The 20,744-nt window shown below is 35.5% G+C and overlaps 1 protein-coding gene across 3 annotated transcripts in view; it reads right to left on the bottom strand.

The window, feature by feature from the left end:
- IQCM (IQ motif containing M) overlaps window positions 1–20,744 on the bottom strand; it is a 468,312-nt gene that overhangs the window by 434,423 nt on the left and 13,145 nt on the right. The window contains exon 1 of one of the 3 annotated variants that reach the window (XM_045466092.1): window positions 13,123–13,190. The exons of the other annotated variants lie outside the window; for them this stretch is intronic. The gene's annotated coding sequence lies outside the window, so the exon portion shown is untranslated. Of the gene's footprint in view, window positions 1–13,122; window positions 13,191–20,744 lie in introns of those variants that run through there. 3 annotated transcript variants of the gene reach the window in all.

Here is a 20,744-nt window from a genome sequence, read left to right as displayed (position 1 = left end):
CCTCAGATGTCAGTTGCAAGCTCAGGCTATTTACTTATGCCTCTAATTGACCAGCTACAGACTGTAGGTTCCAACAATCTCCTCCTTAGGTTTAATTAATTTGCTAGAGGGACTCACAGAACTCAGGGAGACACTTAACTCACGTTTACCAGTTTATTAAAGGATATTATAAAAAAATAGAAATCAACAGCCAAATGAAAAGATAGTCAGGGCAGGGTCTCAAACCTAAGCTTCTATCTTCATGGAACTTAGGGCCTGGCTCAGTGACACATAGAAGCATTCTGGTCCCCAAGCATGGAAGATCTCTGGGAGAAAAAAAAAAAAAAAAAAAAAAAAAACGGCCAAAAAGTTGTTCTCATGACTTTTTATGAAGGCTAATATAGTCATTGCCTAAGTCTTTGGTCATTGGCCAACTCAGCCTTCAGCCTCTCTCCTCTCCTCGGTGTTCAGGCAGTCAGACTGAAAGTTCCAACCCTCCAATCACATGGTTGGTCCTCCTGGCAACCAGCCCCTGACCTTGGGTAATGTCTAAAAGTCACCTTCATTAATAACAAGACACTCATTTCACTTTTATGGCTCTGAAGCATGTTCAGGAACTGTAGATGATTATCTGAATGGCCAATGCGAAAGAAGGTTTAAAACGAAGCACTGCTAACAGTCACTCAAAATAGTCAAAAGGACACTGAGGAAGTAGGGCCTACACATGTATGTCTCTTGTTTCAATCCTTTAACACCATCAACTTTTGATTTTTGTCAACTGCAACTCCACCACTTCCTAGGACACATCCTTCTACTTTGAACTGAAATACATAATGCAACACATCTGTTAGCTAAATAACCAATTGTGTTACTAGGCAGTCAGGTTAAACTCTGCCAGCACCGATCATAAGTCTTTCAAAACAAATTATATAACCCTATGGTTTTTGCCTTTTTAAGCCTGCACTCCCATTTACAATTCAGAACACACTTTTAATTTCAGTTGACTCTGTGCTTCCTGGATTGCAATCCCTAGGACCTCAATTAAGTGCTTTTGGTTGCTTTACAGCTTCTTCTTCTTATATATTTCTTTTTTTTTTTAACGTTTATTTATTTTTGAGATAGAGAGAGACAGAGCATGAACACGGGAGGGGCAGAGAGAGAGGGAGACACAGAATCTGAAACAGGCTCCAGGCTCTGAGCTGTCAGCACAGAGCCCGACGCGGGGCTCGAACTCACGGAGCGTGAGATCATGACCTGAGCTGAAGTCGGACGCTTAACCCACCAAGCCACCCAGGCACCCCATTATATATTTCTTATAAATCGTTACATCGCTATATAATGTTACTATTCCTGAGATTTGACCCACGTTGCTCACATTTAGTTTTATAGCAAACTGTTAAGACATGGATGTTCCATCATTAGTTACCGATTCTTCTCAGCTACTGCACTATTCATTAGCACTTCCACTAGAAGTGGAGGGGGTGGAGAGAAGTTCATTCAAATGAGTCGACTCTTGTGCATGTTAAAAGTTAAAATGAAAGACTTTGTGCAAGAGTTTAACATCCCTGGCCAAAGTGCTTTATTAGTATTATGAGCTCCCTTAACCACTTTATCCCTATTATCTATCTCCCTTTGCATAAGATCTCTTCCATATGGTAACTAGGCATACCATTAAGGATTTAGAATGTAATTGTGAAATCAGCTTCCCTGAAATGCCAAATCTATAACAATAATAACACGATAGTGCTGAGTTCATCTAGCTAGCCCAGAGTTCTGGTTTTATCACAACTGAATATACATTTTATAAAGGACTGATCTTTTGTCTTGCTTTATCAGGCTTCTAAGGTAAACATCATTCACCCCAAGCGAATGGACCATAAGTATCCCTAAGCTTCATTATTGTAGATTTCTGGGTAAGTTCCTCATCCAGAAATTTTATTTACAGAAAATAGACTACATTAACCAGGTGAGAATTTGCTTCTATTAACTACTGTAGTAAAACACACACACACACACACACACACACACACACACACACCATAAATTATACCATCTTAACCTTTCCAAGTGTAGAGTTCAGTAGTTATTAAGTATACTCACACTGTTGCAAAACAAGTCTCCAGAACTTTTCATCTTGCAGAACTGAAATTCTATACACATTAAACAATATCTCCTTTCTCCACCCTGTTCCTGGTAACCATCATTCTACTCTGGTTTTAAGAATTCGCTTTTTGTATATAGTTTTCCAATTTTCTTGTATTTCTTATATATTTGTGAAAACAGCGAAAAACGCACACTAATGTTTCATCTCTTTTTAAAAAAAAATCAATCATTATTCAAATATTAGGTTTCCCTAAATGTCATAGTATATATTGTTTTAATGCTATACTAACTATAAAAGCAATTTGAAAAGTAACAGGCATTTTTTTCTTATCATACCTGAAAAGTGACTGTTAAAAAAAAATGCAAAAGGCATTTAAGCAGTTTTTCTCCTTAGTTCTGTTCAAATATAGAAGAGCATAATTAGGTAGACAAGCTGCCTAACTCTGCAATACACTTCATCTCCACAACTCACAAACCCGCAGCAGTAACAAGCTTTGCAGTAAATTAAAATCTCCACTTTCTGAAAAAAAAATTACATTCAGAAAGATGAAGTAAACACCAATTTTCTCTTTCCCAAGAGTGAAGTGTATGAGGTTAGAAAAAATTTCTTTCATTTTTTTTTAATTTAGCAAGTTAAGATGCTGTAATAATGATGAGACATTCATTTTTCTCACCACCAAGTAATCACTTCCACATTAGTGGACAGCTTATGGGTTTGATTGCTTCACTGCCACTTAATAATCCTGGGAAAAAAGCCAACATTTTTCTTGGGTTCTTTTTGTGAAAGAAAGAAAGAAAGAAAGAAAGAAAGAAAGAAAGAAAGAAAGAAAGAAAGAAAGAGGAAGAAAGGAAGGAAGGAAGAAAGAGGAAGAAAGGAAGAAAGAGAGAAAGAAAGAAAGAAAGAAAGAAAGAAAGAAAGAAAGAAAGAAAAAAGAAAATATAAGAAAATAAAGAGGAGGAAGGGAGGAGAGGAGAGGAATCTAAGAAGTTACTTTGGCAATGCAGCAACTCAAGTATTTCACTTTGGATCAGTCTTCCTTTTTTGTGAACATTTAAAAGATAAATTTCTTTCTGGGATGCCTGGGTGGCTCAGTCGGTTAAGCTTTTGACTTAGGCTCAGATCATGATCTCACAGTTCATAAGTTCAAGACCCACATTGGGCTCTCTGCTGTCAGCACAGAGACCACTTCAGATCCTGTCTCCTCTCTCTCTGCCTCTCTCTCTCTCTCTCTCTCTCTCTCTCTCTCTCTCTCAAAAATTAATAAACATTTTTTAAATATAAGTTGCTTTCTTTCATTCTACCCTAAATTCAAAGTTTCTAAGATAGATCTCTTGATTCTACCCACATTCTTGAAATGATTAAATACAAAATCTTCTCTAAAATAAGTATCTGAATGAATGCTGCTTCTGCAAAACCAAGTTGACCCAGTCAATGTCAAGATAAGACCAGAATACATATTTCTCAGACCAGGTAAGGAAGTAATGCCTAAAGTTTTCAAGATCTATGGAAAGAAAGCTAGTAATAACCCAGAAAGTCATGTATGGAAGCTCAGCAGAACCTTAAATCTGTCAGTAAAGAAACAATAAGAGGGATGCCTGGTTGGCACAATCAGGTTAAGTGTCTGACTTCAGGTCAGGACATGATTTCGTGGTTTGTGAGTTCAAGCCCCGCAATGGGCTCTGCACTGTCAGATTCTCTCTCTCTCCCTCTCTCTCTCTCTCTCTCTCCCTCCCCCACTTGCACTCTCTTTCTCTCTCTCAAAATAAATAAACTTTAAAGAAAAAGAAACAATAAGAAAATGGATCCCTAAAAATATTAAAACCTACTACAGAATCTGAGATAAAACCGTTATCTCTTCATTTCTTCTTTTTTTGTTTTTTTAAAATTTACATCCAAATTAGTTAGCATATAGTACGTTATCTCTTCATTTCTGATCTGAGGATGTTCTTTTCAGGAGTTCTATTTGTCAGCACAGCTCACAGACTCACTACGTGTTATACAGGTCTTTTAACCAAATTAATGATTCTAAAAACATATTTTCCAGTTCATTGCAGGTACATCTCTAAATTACACTGGGCTTGCAAGTTGTAACAAGCACTATATCACATAGCTGTAAGTTCCTCCTACTCAACCTATTTTAAGTTCTGATATCAACCAAGGTAATAACGCCCATCACAAAAAACTATCACAGGTTTTAATACCTGTTTAAAAATATTCATTAATTCAAAGATCAAGAGCCCTAAGTGAAAGGCACTGGACTAGGTGGTGTAGGTGACACAAAGTTAGAAAACCATCCCTACCCTAGTCTGTTTTCAGTCTCCCCAGGACAACAGGGATAAAGAAATTAACAATGAAATTAACATTGAAAGAAATTAACAATGAAATCCCAAGTTGAATCTGTTATTCAAACTAGGATACTTTCAGAGTGAGAGAAGTGCTTCTAAAAATTAAGCCAGGATAACAGACATAAACAAGTCTGTCCAGGGAAAACTGGGACATACAGTTACCCTAACTATGGTATTCAATGTTTTGCAGTTTAAGTTTTTCAAAAATGTTATTTTATTTTTTGACTAGAACAAAGCCATGAGATAAATAACACAACACAATCCCCACTTTTAGATGGGAAAACTAAGCCTCAGAGAAAGTAAATGAGTTACCTAAGGTTTACACAACTAATAAATGATGGGACCAGGGCCTGAGCTGAGATCTTCTAATTGCACATCTAATGTCTTTCCACTATAACACACTTGCCTCATCATTCGCTGTAACTACTACATATGCATATATAAATTCTATAATGACAACTTGTGGGAAGCATTGTTCTTCTGATTATAATATATGTACAGAAATATAGGGAGAAAACATTTACCAGTTTGATGGCATTTTCACTTTCATAATAAAAATTATGTGGATAAATGAAGACAGACTAATCAAAGGAAACTATATGACAGAGCTGACCTACAAAAAAAAAGATAAGAGCCAAAACAATTTCAAATAAAATCAGAGTCTAAAGAGGGATATCCTCATCACTGTTATTCAAAATTGTCTTGTACATTGTAATGGATAAATATTGGATAAGAAGAGATAAAATCATCTCCTTTTCCTAATAAGACTGTTATAATAATAGTGACAATGACCAGAATTTTTAAAAATTGGTAAGATAGTCAGATTCAAAATAAATATTTTAAAACTCAGTAATATTTGTATTTTCCAGCAATAAGTTGTCCCTCCTACCAATCCCAGACTCCTCCAGACTTCTTCTCATTCCATATAGAGTTTTGTCCCCACTTACACCATATTTTTCCAGTCTTGAACAGAATACCTAACATCCTACTCTGAAGTGTCTGGTTTGGATTATTTCTCCAAATCCAGAGCTACGAACAGGACAATGATTTATTCTGTATCTGTGACCAATAGGACATATTCCTTTCAGGACAAAAGACTGCCTCTAAACAAAATTCTACCCTTAGTCTTAGAGCCACTGGCAACAAATTTCTGGATATTTTAAAATGGCAAATTTCTTTCAGTCTTTAAGAACGTATAACTACTGACATCCAATATCAAAACACTCAATGCAGACAAGGAAAAAAAATGTCCATGATAAAAGGATGCACGTGTGCTTTTTTTTTGGGGGGGGGAGGGGTGGCGGGTGGGAATTGTCCACTTCACTATTAGCTCCCTAACAATCTGATATAACCTGTTTCAAATACCTCTTTCAGTCACTACAATCTCTTTATTTCTAAAATGACAGCAGTTTCTACAAAACTCAAAAACTAGTTGATTTATCAATGATATTTATGCGTCATCCTTTTAAAGAACACTGGTAACATTAAAAGAATTTCCATATCATTGCTGTGTTGAGATTTATTCTTTGAGAACTTGCATCTTTGTGTCTGTAATAGATACTTGTGACTCTCCTTGTGGGCTTGGTGAAGTGAGCAGCCCTGTGAAGAAGCCCACATGGTAAAGAACTGCAACAGCCTCTGGGAACTGCATTGGCTGCTAGGATCTGAGGATCTGTGTGGTTTTAGAACCACAGGAAATGGATTCTGACAACAACCTGAATGAGCATGGAAGTGGATTCTTCTCCAGTCAAGCCTCCAGTTGAGAAAGCAGCCTGGCCAATAGAGTAAATAAAGCCTTGTGAGACCTTGAAGCACAAAGCACATTCAAGCCATGCCCAGAATCCTGGCCCATAGAAGCTGTATGTGTTGTTTTAAGCCATTATTTGTAATAATGTGTTACACAGCATCATGAAACTAATGTATCTTCCAATGTCTCTGTCTTAGAGTAAAATCCCAAGTCATTTTCACAATTTGGCCCCTTGCTACCCACTCTAACTTCATCTTCTCCCATTTCACCACTGCAAACTTTGCTCTAGCTACAATGGCCTCTTTGCTTGTCAAATAGAACAGACTTGCCATATTTCCTATATGACAGACTGGCTGAGCCTTCAGCATTCTGCCTGGAATGCTGTTCCCAGATACCTGCTTAGCTCACAACTCACCTTCTTCAGGTACCTATTCAGAGATCACTTTGTTGGAGACAACTTCCCCTGAGAAAAAAAAAAAGGAATTCCAACCCCCATTCAACATGCACTGCTAACATCTGACTACTTTATTTTCCCCACAGCACTCTCATATCACCACCTGATAGGTATTTATTCATTTATCTGTTTATTGTATCTGTCCCTGTACCAGAAGGTAAAGTCCAAGGGGGCAGAGATTTTTTGTTGTTGTTACCTGTTGTTAACCTATATATGTGCAACATGTGTTAAATAAATAAATAAATTGATAGATAAGTTAACTAATTAATCAAAGCAAATGCACTATTAAAGAAATGAGAGAGGAGTTAACAAAATGACTTAGTGTAGAGATACATTTAATCTAACAAATAGAATAGGAAAAGCATTCAGAACTATAACAAATTATAATTTCCTAATTCCTCATGATCCAGGTGGGAAAAATGATATATATATTTTTTCTAATTGGGGCCTCTGGGTGGCTCAGTTGGTTAAGCGTCTAACTCAGGTCCTGATTTCACAGTTCATGGGATTGAGCCCATCAAGCAGTGCAGAGCCTGCTTGGGATTCTCTCTCTCCCTCTTTCTCTATCTCCCCTGCCAGCTCATGCTCTCTCACACTCTTTCTCTCTCTCAAAAACATTTAAAACATTATATACAGTAAACATTTAAATATATATACAGTAAAACCTTGGTTTCCAAGCATAATTTGTTCCAGAAACATGTCGTAATCTAAAGCACTCGTATATCAAAGCAAATTTCCCCATAAGAAATAATGGAAACTCAGATGATTCATTCCACGCCCAAAAATATTCATATAAAAATGATTATAATAGTGTAATATAATAGAAAATAATAAATAAAATACAAAATATAAAGAAAAATAAGCAAATTAACCTGCACTTACCTTTGAAAACTTTTGTGACTGGTGTGAGGGAGACAATAGAGAGGAGAGTTATTGTGTAAGACGACTTTCATTATCACCAACAGAATCACTGCTATCTTTTGGCTCAATGGAATCTTTTTCTGCATGGGGGCCATTGTATATGCTTGTACAGATGTTGACTACAGCACAGTATTAATAAACTCTTGTCATATACTGTATTTAATGTAACTGGCAATAAGGCAGCAGAGGAAAGGGTCTGTATCTGCAGACAGCCTGATCTAGAATGAAGCAAAGAATTCCTGAGCTTACTCTTGTATGGAAAAGCAAAGGACTGTCCCTAGGTGCTTTGAAGTGACAAAAAATACCAGTTGTGGTAGTACCAGTTGTACCTGGTACTACCTGGTAGTATTTGGTAGTACCAGTTGTGGGCACCTTCCAATGTTCTGAAAAATCACCAATTTCTGCCAAACACTACAGCCTGAGACCGAGCATCCGAGCATGGGAAATGATCACCCACAATCCCACAGCAAGAGAGAGAGAGAAGAACCATTGGCTCCATTGTGATCATGTGACATTCAGCATCATGTACTACTTGCATTGCAAGGCATGGCTTATTTATCAAGTTAAAATTTATTAGAGATGTTTGCTCATCTTGTGGAACACTCTCTCATAACCAGTAACTCCCAATCCAAGGTTTTACTGTGTATGTGTATGTGGGTGGGTGTGTGTGTGTGTGTGTGTGTGTGTGTGTGTGTGTATAGGAGCATATACACACCCCCCAGACCCACATACACATATATTTCCTAATCATGGGAATTGGACTAACTCCATATTTCACAACAACTTCCACACGACAATGGAGCAATGACTAAAATGTTCTAAGAGAAAGAATTACTTTACTATTTTATACTCAATCAGATTTTCTCTTTAGATTCAGGCAATTGACTTTATTAAGCAAAAAAAATCATAAGAAATATAATTTCTACAATAGCTTTATGAAAACTGAAGTTCTACCAGTCAAGAAATTGATGACATAAGGGGCTCGGAAATGGAAAAGCAAGAATGAATAAAATAAGTGTTGGTGGGCATTGAATCAATTTAAATAAATCTAGTTAGACAACTACAGAAATTTGCTAGAAAATACATTTTGAATGCTTTAAACTTTGACAAAGAGAAATAATATAACTGACAAAGCTGAAAGACTGGTGGAGAAGTGGTAAGAGGAAGTAAAAGGATATTAGAATATTTCCTCATAATTCACATGAGGGAGAAAATTTATATTATCTCAAAAATTGAAGCCTGAAATTTTTTTAATGGCCCAAACAACTTAATTTATTCTTCATAATAATTTTAGTAACCTTAGATCTTTTCAGAATTGTTTTTACAAAGTTCTTCTGTAGATTGGCACAAAGTAAATATTTAGGCTTTGTGGGATGCACACAATCTCTCTTATGTTTTTCTTTCTTTATTTCTTCTATAACTATAAAAATGTGAAGACCAACCTTAACCCCCAAGCTGCACAAAAACAGGCCTTGGGCTGAATTTGACCTGCCTGCTGTATTTTGTTGACTCCTGGCTAAATAACATTCCATTGTTCTTTCATTTCCACTGTAGAATGTTTTGATTCTGTTAAATGTAAGTAAAGCTGATTGTGGTATTTTGTATTTAAACCTGTATGATAATTTCTAGGGCTTCCACTTTTGGCCAAGATGTACCCAGCAGGTATAATTCACGATGTTTGACATCCAATCAAAAATTATCAAGCATGCAAAAAACCAGGCCAATATGAACAATAAGGAGGGGGAAAAAACCTAAATTAAAACCAACATGGAAATTACACAGATGATAAAATTTGTAGACAAGAACATTAGACTAGCTATTACAGCTGTATTCCATATGTTCAAATAGCTAGAAGAAAGATTGAGCATGTTATGCAAAAACCTGGAAGATATTTAAGACTCAAATATAACTTCTAGAAGTGAAAACTTCAATGTCTAAGATCTTTAAAAATATATACTGGGGGCACCTGGGTGGCTCAATCGGTTAAGCGTATGACTTTTTTGATATCAGCTCAGCTCATGATCCTGTGGTTCATGAGATCAAGTCCCACATGAGGCTCTGCACTGACCACATGGAGCCTACTTGAGATTTTGTCTCTCCTCCTCTCTCTGCTCCTCCAATGTTCACTCTCTCCCTGTGCCTCAAAATAAATAAACATTAAAAAATAATTTAAATATACCAGATGGGATTAACAGAGATAAACGCTGCAAGAGGAGAAACTAGTAAACTTGTAAGTGTATCAGTAGAAATCACCCACACTGAAACACATAAGGAAAAAAGGCTGGAAAATAAATGAACAAAGTGTCCGTCAGTTGTGGGAATATTTAAACTGATCCTACAATTTATCAATGTTCTGCTCACTGTTTAACTGAATCCTTGAGAGAGAGAACACAGAAAAATATTTGAAAATACAACCACCAAACTTCATTAAAATTTCCAAATTTGATGAAAACTATATTACCATATATGCAAGAAACTCAATTAACCCAAGCACGAGAAAAAAATGAACCACAAGAAATTGTTTAAAACCAGTGATAAAGAGAAAAACCTAAAAAAAGCAGCCAAGGAAAAGACACATTGCATACAGGGAAACAAAAATACAAATTAAACCAGTGAAAAGCCAAAAGGTAGTAGGGTCACATTTTTAAAGTACTAAAAGAAAAGAATTGGCAACCTAAAATTCTAAACCTATGGGGGAAAAAAAGCTTTCAAAAACAAAGGTATATACTTATTAAAATGGCTAAAATCTAGAACACTGACCAAACCAAATGCTGACAAGGATGCGGAGCAATGGCAACTCTCATATATCACTGGTGGGAATGCAAAATGGTACAGCTACTGTGGAAGACAATTTGGTTTCTTACAAAACTAAACTTACCATACAATCCAGTAATCATTCTCCCTGGTATTTACCAAAGACGCTGAAAACTTATGTCCATACAAAAACCTATAAGGATATTTGTAGCAACTTTATTCATAATTGCCAAAACCTGGAAGCTATCAATATGTCCTTCGGTAGATGAATGGGTAAATCAACTGTGATACATCTAGACAATGGAATATTATTCAGCGCTAAAAAGAGCTATCAAGCCATGAAAACATACAGGGGAACCTTAAATGTGCATTACTATTATATGATTCTAACTATCTGGCATTCTGGAGAAGGTAAAACTGTGAAGACAAAAAAAAAAAATTAAATGGTTTCTAGGAAGCAGGGGTAAGATAGAGACACAGGCAGAGGAGAGAGGAGTTTTTTTAGGGCAGTGAAAATACTCTGTATGAAATTATAATGATAGATCTATATCATTACACATTTTTACAAACCCATGTAAGATACAATGCCAAGAATGAACCTTAAAAAAACCCAAGGATTTGGGGTGACCATAATGTGCCAATTTAAGTTCATCCTTGGTAAAGAAAAAAAAATGTACCATTCTTGTAAGTGATGTTCATAATGGGGGAGGCTATGCATGTGTAGGGGCAGCAGGTATATAGGTAATCTGTCCCTTGCTCTAAATTTTATTGTAAACCTAAAACTGCTCTTAAAAATAGAAAGCCTTAAAAAATATGACTTACTAATGATCAATAAGCACATGAAAAGATGCTCAACATTATTAGTCATTAGGGAAATGCGAATCAAAACCATAATGATTTACCACTTCACACCCACTAGAATGGCTATAATTAAAACAGACAATAACAAGTGTTGACAAGGATGTGGAGAAATAGGAACCCTCATACACTGCTAATGGGAGTGTAAAATGGTGTAACTACTTTAAAAAATAATTTGTCAGTTTCTCAAAATATTAAATATAGAATAACCATATAACTTGGCAATTCAACTCCTAGATATCTACCAGGAGAAATGAAAATACGTTCACATAGAGTTACACACAAATGTTCACAGCAGCATTATTCAAAACAGCCAAAAAATGGGAAAAAATCAAATATCCATCAACTGATGAATGTGTTTACACCTATACAACAGAATTCTATTTGGTGATTTAACACAGCAATAAAGTCCCAATACATGCTACTACATGGAAGAATGTCAAAAATATTATGCTTAATGAAAGAAGCCAGACACAAATTAATGCTATTTATATTATCCTAGCTATATGAAATGCCCAGTAAAAGTGCCATAAAGTAGATTAATGATTGCATATGGCTGGGGGAAGGAATGAGGATTTAGTACAAATGGGCATAAGATTTGTTCTTGAGATCATGGAAATGTTCTAAAATTAGACTGTGGGGATAGTTGCACAACTCTGCAAATACGCTAAAAATCACTGAATTGTATACTTAAAATGGAGTTACAATATCTCAATTAAATCTAACCTAAGCTATTTGAAAAACACAAAAGTAAATAAAGACCTTCTCAGACATAGAAAAGAATTTATCACCAGCAAACCTGCGCTATATTAATTGTGAAAGTAAGGCTTTCCTTCAAATGCAAAATGATATAATATAGAAACCTGGATCTAAACAAAGAAATGAAGGGGTGCCTGGGTGGCTCAGTCGGCTGAGCATCCAACTTCAGCTCAGGTCATGATCTTGCAGTTTGTAAGTTCAAGCCCCACGTCAGGCTCTATGCTGACAGCTCAGAGTCTGGAACCTGCTTCAGATTCTGTGTCTCCCTTTCTCTCTCTCTGCCCTTCTCCTGCTTGTGCTCTGTCTCTCAAAATCAAATAAATGTTAAAAAAAAAATTAAACAAAGGAATGGAGCAAACAGAAAATGATAACTAGTGGGTAAATATAAAAGACTTAATAATTTTTTAAATGTCTGTCAAAAAATTGTTTAAAGTGAAAATATTAACAATATATTGTGACACATATACCATATAACATATAACAGGTGATGGGGATTAAGGAGCACATTTGCCGTGAAGTACACTGAGTGTTATATGGAAGTGTTGAATCACTATATCATACATCTGAAACTAATATTACACTGTATGTTAACTAAGTGGAATTTAAATAAAAACTTTTTTAAAAAGAAGTAAAATATATGAAAATAGCACAAAGGCCAGGAGAAAAGAAATGGAAGCAAACTTATAAGCTAACTATGTTATGGAAAAAGAGGACAAAAAGTGGAAAAAATAGAAAACAAATAGCAAGATGAAAGCTTTAAACCCAAACATATCAATACTAATATTAAATGTAAATGGTATAAATACTGCAAATTTAAAATCCTTTGAAATGAGAGTTTCTTGTTGGGTAAAAAGGAACAACCAACTATATGCTGCCTATAAGAAATCCACTTAAAATATAGAGAGAAATAGATTAAAAGAAAAAGAGTGGAAAAGATATGCCATGCTAACACTAATCAAGATAATGCTGAAGTAGTTATATTAATATCAGACAAAACAGATTTTATAGCAAAAAATTTCACCAGAGATAAACAGAGTTATTTCACAGTGATAAAGAAGTCAATTTATCAAGAGGACATAACAATCCTTAATGCTTATGTACCTAGTAACAGAGCTTTAAAATACATTAAGCAAAAAATGGCAGAACTTAAAGGATAAATCAATAAAATAAAATTTATAGTCAGAGATTTCAACATACTTACCTTAGTAACTAATAGAACAAATTGGCAGAAGGTCAGTAAGGATATACAACACTTGCATAATACTATCAACCAACTTAATCTAACTGACATTTACAGAACATTCTACCTGACAACAGACAAAAACACATTCAATTCAAGTAGACTCAGAATAATTATTGGGTAGAGCACATTTCAAGGAATAAAACAATCTTAATAAATTTAAAACAATATAAATCATGTAAAGTACGTTTTCTGATAACAATGGCACTAAATTGGAAAGAAACAACAGAAACATAGATAGCAATAACAGAAACATAGCAGAAAAATCTCTAAATGTTTGGAAGCTAAGTGGTGCTCTCCTAAATAACTCAAAGGTCAAAGAAGAAATCGAAAGAGAAATTAGAAAACATTATGAACTGAATAAAAATGACAATACAACATACTAAAATTTATGGGATTCAATTAAAGTAGCTTTTACACAACAGTGCTATTTTGAAGGGGCACATGCACCCCAATGTTTATAGCAGTGCTACCAACAATAGCCAAATTATGGAAAGAGACCAAATGTTCATTGACTGATGAATGGATAAAGAAGATGTGGTAAATATATACAATGGAATATTACTCAGTGATCAAAAAGAATGAAAAAGAATGAAATCTTGCCATTTGCAATACCGTGGATGGAACTAGAGTGCATTATGCTATGCTAAATAAGTCAGAGAAAGACAAATATCATATGACTTCACTCATATGTGGAATTTAAGACACGAAACAGATGAAAGTAAAGGAAGGAAAGCAAAAATAAAAACAGAGAGGGAGATAAATCATAAGATACTCCTTGTGAGGAAATAAGTTCTACTTAAATAAATGGGTTAGAAAAAAGCTTAGGTCAGAAAGCTGCCGCCACCACAGGGTGAAAGTGCCAAGGATAGCTAGCAAGATATTATAATAGGATCATGAGTAACTTGTTATAGCATCTGCAGGAAATTACTTTCCATCTGGCACCAATGTACCTTGATCACAAACTCCACTTGTCCCCCAGACCCTTTGCTTCTTACACAAGTTAATGGTTACTATCTGATTGTTTTCTCCACATTCACGAGTATAAGATCTTATTTTCTTCACATTCACCATGTGTGTAAGATCTTGAGAGCTCAATAAATACAGAGATGAAAACCCTGTTCGGGGCTCTTGGCTCCTCCTGGACATTAACCTCTCTCAAATTTAATTCTGCGTCCACTCTCTTGCTGGACAAGAGAGAACTCTGGACTCATAGTCTGAGACAACTCTTAAATACAGAGAACAAACTGAGGGTTGCTGGGGGGTGTTGGGTGGGGGGATGAGCTAAATGGGCACAGGGCATTAAGGAGAGCACTTGTTGAGATAAGCACTGGGTGTTATATGTAAGTGATGAATCACTAAATTCTATTCCTGAAATCATTATTACACTGTATGTTAACAAGCTTGGATTTAAATTTAAAAAAATAAAATAAAATAATAAAGTAGTATCTACAAAGAAACATAGCACCAAATGTCTATATTAGGTAAAAAGAAAGTTTTCAAAACAATGGCCTCAGCTTCCACCTTAACTAAAAAAAAAACACACACACACAGAAAAAGAATAATAAATTAAATCCATATTAAGTAAGAGAAAATAATTATAAAGATCAAAGTGAAAATCAATGATACAGAAAACAAAAATAGAGAAAAATCAATGAAATTCAAAGCTAGTTCTTTTGACATCAATAAAATTGATAAACTTGTAGCAAGACTGATCAGCAAAAAAAAAAAAAAAAAGAGAGAGAGAGAGAGAGAGATAAAATAGAATTTACCAATATCACAATTAAGGGTAATATCACTAGTGTCTATAGAAATTAAAATAAGAGAATATTAATAATTTATGACAATAAATTAAGCAATTTCGATGAAATGGAAAAATTCCTTAAAAGACACAAACTACCAAAGCTCATTCAAAAAAAAAAAAAAAAAAAAGACATGAATGGCAAAGAAGTCTACTGAGTAAGTCAAATTTGTAGTTAAAACCTTCCTAAAAATAAAACTCCTGGCTCAGATGTCTTTACTGGTGGGTTGTATGAATACCAGGAGGCAGGGTTGCTAGGGACTATGTCAGAGTCTGTCAGAAATAGTATATACTTTGATCCTATTTTAATAAAACTATTTCTATTTAAGTACTTTCCACTCACTTCATATGGCTATGCATCTATCTATAATGTAGAGAATGTTTATTTAATAACAGATGCTATTTCTGAGTGGGGACTTAGCAATTTTCAGCTTTCTTCTTTGTAACTTTACATGAAATGGGTGTATATCACTTTTATAAAACATTCTAGTAGAATAATAAAATATTCTTTTGGAAAGTAATAGTGAAGCCCCAAATTAGTGTAATGTCATTAATATGTCACTAAAACAAGAGTATTTCAAGTAGAAACATTTGATCAAGTGATTAATTCAGCAGAGAGCTTGATAAGCAAGAGAGCTGAGAAAATACCATTTGGATTAGTAATTAGGAGATCAGTACACCTTCTACAAAGTTGAATGGGGAAGCCAAATTACAGGGTGTTAGGCAGTGAGTGAGTGCTAAGGCAGGAGAAAAAATGGTTTAAAGCACTTATTTGAGAAATTAGGCTCTGAAAGGATGGTATCTATACCCCAGACTAGCTGTGGGAGGAACTGGAAAATTGTTACTCTTTAACTTTACTCCTAAACAAAAAATTACTGGAACACCTAAGCCATCTAATCAATTCGTGCAATTGTTAGACAATATCAGTGGACAGAGTACTATCAGGCCAACTTTCAAAAAGGAGAGAATGGGTTTCCTCATGTAGGGGACTAGAGACAATATGAGATAAAAAATTCTAGCTTCAAGAACAACTGAGGTTATATTTGTCCTGAAAGTAAATGAATTCTTTTTTTTTCTACAAAATAAAGTGATTACAAAGGAAAAGAAAAAAAGGATATCTTAATAATAGTCAATTAAGCTTAGAGAACACTGTGATCAAATTAGCCTTACTGTATCATTCAGATTATATATTCTTTACAAGACTGTTTTGTATACATTACTGAAATAACTTTCTGATTTCTAAAATATATCTACAGAATTTCAATTTTTTCCTCAAATATGTAGATGCTTGAAATCACATTCCCCACCATATCCTTAAGAGTGGTTATCCTCTGACTTCAGTTTTTAAACAAGGAAATCAATAGGCTGATTTCAGTAAATGTAAAAAATTCTCAGGTGCATCCTATTAAAATTCATATCTACAGACATTTTTAAGATGACTTATAATTTGCCAAGCTATATTTAGACACCTTAAAAAAATTAAAACTCCTGAATGACCAGCAAATTCATCCTATTTATAAATAAAAATACCCACTGTCATTTATCTGTTAAATAAATCAGAATTTAACAATTGCATTTCACCTAAGTTTTCAATGTAACCACATATTATAGCTCAACTGAAAAGAGTCAGATGATTCCAATGGTTCTATATTTTTTGTTTACTTGATTTTTCTACTGGAAACTGAATGAAGAGACCCAAATTAATCCTTTGAGCCTTCTCTTTGTATTACTATTGTTCATTGACAAACCTTCCACACAATCCCTGGGCTTTTAGCTCCAACCTGATTGTCCTCAGAATGTTTAGCTCTCTTCATGCCCTTAGTAAGCTAGTTTTAAAATAGATTGTATCCATGGGTGCCTGGGTGGCTCACTCAGTTGACTTCAACCCAGGTCATGATCTCATTATTCATGAGTTCAAGCCCTGGTCAGGCTCTGAGCTATCAGCACAGAGCCTGGAACCTACTTCGGATTCTGTGTCTCCCTCTCTCTCTCTGTCTCTCTGCCCTTCCCCACTCATGCTCGCTCTCTCTCTCTCTCTCTCTCCCTATCCATATCTATATTTCTTCTTTATTAAAGAATTATCTATAACGATCAGCATTTTAGTCTAGGTCATGATATATGGCTTTCTGGTAAATGATATTTCTCAGGCAAACACCTGCTCAAATTTCTTAATCAGGTACTTCAGAAAAGGGCAAAAATTCAGATCGAGAAAAGGTGTGCTGTTTCGAAGGGGCACATGCATTCCAATGTTTATTGCTGTGCTATCAACAATAGCCAAATTATGGAAAAAGCCCAAATGTCCATCAACTGATGAATGGATAAAGAAGATGTGGTATATGTATGTACAATAGAATATTACTTGGCAATCAAAAAGAATGAAATCTTGCCATCTGTAACAACGTGGATGGAACTAGAGTGTATTTTCCTATGCGAAATAAGTCAGAGAAAGAAAAATATCAAATGACTTCACTCATAAGTGGAATTTAAGATACAACACAAATGAACATAAGGGAAGGGAGGCAAAAATAATATAAAAACAGGGAGGGGGACAAAACATAAGAGACTCTTAAATACAGAGAACAAAGGGTTGCTGGAGGGGTTGTGGGTGAGGGGATGGGCTAAATGGGCAAGGGGCATTAAGGAAGACACTTGTTGGTATGAGCACAGGGGTTTATATGCTATGGATGAATCACTGTCCACCCTGAAATCATTATTGCACTACATGCTAACTAACTTGGATATAAATTTAAAATAATAATAATAATAATAAAGAATTCAGATCAAGAGATAAACATCTTTTTTTTATTATTTATTTTTGAGAAAGAGAGACAGAGCACAAGAGGGGGAGGGGAAGAGAGAGAGGGAGACACAGAATCTGAAGCAGGCTCCAGGCACTGAGCAGTCAGCACAGAGCCCAACTCAGAGCTCAAACTCATGAACCACGAGATCATGACCTGAGCCAAAGTCGGAAGCTTAACTAGCTGAGCCACCCAGTCGCCCCCAGAGATAAGCATCTCAATTGCACATAAATGTTGGAAAGTCTCTTTTTTTACTGAAAAGTAAAATATGCTATTGTAAAAAATAGCAATAGCTATTACAAAAACCTATAGCTCATTAAGCCAGTAAGGTCCTTTGTACCAACTATTCCTATATCAACTATGTAACCTTAGACTATACTTATAGAGTTTATCTTAATCATTCACGAAATACTTGGCATTTGATAAAATTTGATTTTTATTTCATCCTCTATCACTATTTAATATTTACCATTAACTAATTTTGTATGTCTATCTTCCATAAACAAAGAAAACTGGATCTGTTTCTGTAACAGGTTTCAGAGAGCAAAGTAAAACTTAAGGTCAGCAAAAGGGGAATGCATAGGCTCATTAAATTTAAACAAAGTAACACATCACAGGCATGGCTGGATCTAGGGGCTTGAAAATTTCATCAGGACTCATTTTCCATCTTTCCATCTCTCAGCCCTCACCTATGTTGGCTCTGTCCCCAGGAGGATCCCTATATACAGTGAAAAGATGGCTTCCAACAGTTCTAGGCTAACTCTGTCAGTAAACTCTGTTTGCCTTAATTTTAGCAAAGGTCCATGGATAAATTCACTGGCTCTGAAAGCCTTGGCTTGGGCCACATGTTCTCTTTGTTCAGTAGAGGTTATACTCTCCCCTGGAGATATACACACACTACATGGACTAAAAATAGATGACATGTAGTTCTATAAGGAACATCAGGAAAATGTTACTAAATGATTAAACACAAAAAAGATTATTTGTACCAGAAACTTAGATTTTTCACTATCTAAGGCTAATAGCCATATGATATACAGATCAAATTGCAGCCTCTACAAAAATACCATGATACTAATATCCTTTCATTTGGGGCTATCCGGAATTCACGTGTCAGAATACCCACCAGAAACCGCCATGTTCCTATCTGATAAAACACATGAGAAGAAAAAAAAAAAAATAGGTTCCTAATAGAAACATTTTGCATTAAACAGTATTAACCTGAAGAAGGGAAAACAAAAAAAGAGGGAAACTTGTTCAGATTCACACTTCTTTGCTGCAGCAGCCCAGTGAGTAGCTTAAGGCAACATAAAAGTCCGATACAAGCAAAAAGCAAAAGAAAACAATCAGAAAACAGAAACAAATAACACTCTTGCTGACTGAACCAGAAAATCAGTTCAGGAAGAGGTCTGCTATTACGATGATTCACTTCATCCTTCTAATTCTTAAATCTAAGACCTCTTCACTCCCAACTACAAGATCAGTTCTGCAGCAAGATTTCTAATCCTGAAGAATTTAAGGACCCCATATAAGCAATCCTATATTAATTTAGCCTTGCTCTCAGTCTCCTACTGACTTTGTTCCCTGGGCCTAATAACTGGATTCTTGCTACATTCCTCAAAATGAAAACCCCACTTGTACTGCAATTCCAAGGCTCCCATGTTCCTAAATTTCTTTTTCTATATGACCCCAACCCTAAAACATCTCTACTTCATTCATTCATTTTTTCAATAAATTTATATTTAGTGCTGCTAGTTTCTACACATTCTGCTAGGCACCATGGATATAGCATCATCACTGTCCTCATGTTGCAGTTATTGCCTTCCCAGACTCTTCTGATCCCATGCTTTCCCTATCCACTGGGGTGACAGTGGCTTTCCACTATCCCTGCTAAGAACTATCATCTTAATGCCTGACTTTATGAGAGCTCCAGAGAGCACAAACTACAACCAGAGGTGATGTACTATGTTTGTGCCCTCTACGTGCCATTATAGAGTCTGTCTAGATATAAACAAATCAAATTAATTAAATTAATAAATAGTGTGTTCATGCATTTTTCAACACCCCAGGACAAAACTGAGAACAAAAAATTTTAGGGGATTTATGGCTCCCTCATTCCCTTTGGTATGTTTCTGATGTTCACCTATCTTCATCTGGTATTTCCTCCTCCCTTCAACCTGCTAGACCTAGACTTCACCCCTACCATCAAGGATGCCTTTTTAGCACTCACTTTTTAGCACTTTATGATCTTCACATGCCTGGTCAGTTCTGCCACTAATAAGTGAATCTGTGCTCTTTACTAGGAGGGAATTTGAGATATCAGAAAGAAGAAAGCTATCTACTGTCCATCAAATTGGGTGGTAATAGACTAATTACAATGGATTGATACTGAGTATCAAGCTACAGCTTATAAAAATGCCTGACATACAGCATACAGCATGTTATAGTTCTAGAGAGGACATCCACACATATTATGCAGCTGGAAAATCTCAGAGAACCTAAAATGTTAGCAAGTTACACACAAAGAGGGAACAGAAACCCAACTAGAGGGCTCTTTCCAAGTGTATTCAACACAAGTGGAAAATGAAAATGTCCCCCATATCTATGGAGGTCTCTAAGGAGCTCAACTTCATGATATTCTGATAAATGCTCACCCCTATTAATCACAAATCTAATCAGACCACACCCGATTTAAATCCTTCATGGCTTCCCACTGTTCTTGGTATAAAGAAAAAAAAAAAAAAAAAAAAAAACACTTTTGAAAAGTCAGCCTTGTTCTGCATCTTTCCCCAGAGTCCCAAAACTATACCCCCTCAGTTTTCTTCACCTCAGCTGTCCTGCCCTACATTTTCATGTGGAAAGCATCATGCTATCTCCTTCCACAGGTTCTTTGCACTTGCCCTTCCTTCTGAAATGCTCCTCCATCATTGCTCAGGAGTTAACTCCTACTGTTCCCATCTGAGTTCAAGCTTCTTCAGTTAATA

This window comes from Leopardus geoffroyi, chromosome B1 (assembly GCF_018350155.1).
Source record: "Leopardus geoffroyi isolate Oge1 chromosome B1, O.geoffroyi_Oge1_pat1.0, whole genome shotgun sequence".
Lineage (NCBI taxonomy): Eukaryota > Metazoa > Chordata > Mammalia > Carnivora > Felidae > Leopardus > Leopardus geoffroyi.
Note: the sequence above shows the minus strand (reverse complement) of the source record. Positions and strands in the feature narration are given on the sequence as shown.